The following is a 794-nucleotide window of genomic DNA, read 5'->3' as shown; positions in this document are numbered from 1 at the left end:
GGTGTTGGAGAAGACTCTTGAGAGTCCCTTGGACTGCAAGGAGATCCAACCAGTCCATCCTAAAGGGGATCAGTCCTGGGTGTTCATTGGAAGGACTGATGCTGAAGCTTAAACTCCAATACTTTGCCCACCTCATGCGAAGAGTTGACTCATTGAAAAAGACCCTGATGCTGGGAGGGATTGGGGGCAGGAGGAAAAGGGGACGACAGAGGATGAGATGGCTGGATGGCATCACCGACATGATGCACATGAGTTTCAGTGAACTCCGGGAGATGGTGATGGACAGAGAGGCCTGGTGTGCTGTGATTCATGGTGTCATAAAAAGTCGGACACGACTGAGTGACTGAATAACTAACTAACTATAATGGATAATGAATTAATTTATACAAATTTAACTATTTTGTTGAGAACAAATAATAAAAAATTATATAAAAATAAAGGAAAGCATCTTTCAGTTTACACTTTGTATTATAAAACAGCATACTGAATACATTCTTTTTTTAAAAATTTTATTTTATTTAACTTTACAATATTGTATTGATTTTGCCATATATCAAAATGAATCTCCCACAGGTATACATGTGTTCCCCATCCTGAACCCTTCTCCCTCCTCCCTCCCCATACCATCCCTCTGGGTCCTCCCAGTGCACCAGCCCCAAGCATCCAGTATCGTGCATCAAACCTGGACTGGCAACTCGTTTCATACATGATATTATACATATTTCAATGCCATTCTCCCAATTCATCCCACCCTCTCCCTCTCCCTCTCCCACAGAGTCCAAAAGACTGTTCTA

This window comes from Bison bison, unplaced genomic scaffold, assembly GCF_000754665.1.
Source record: "Bison bison bison isolate TAMUID 2011002044 unplaced genomic scaffold, Bison_UMD1.0 scf7180017864225, whole genome shotgun sequence".
Classification (NCBI taxonomy): domain Eukaryota; kingdom Metazoa; phylum Chordata; class Mammalia; order Artiodactyla; family Bovidae; genus Bison; species Bison bison.
The sequence above is the reverse complement of the archived record's forward strand: the minus strand, read 5'-3'. Positions refer to the sequence as shown.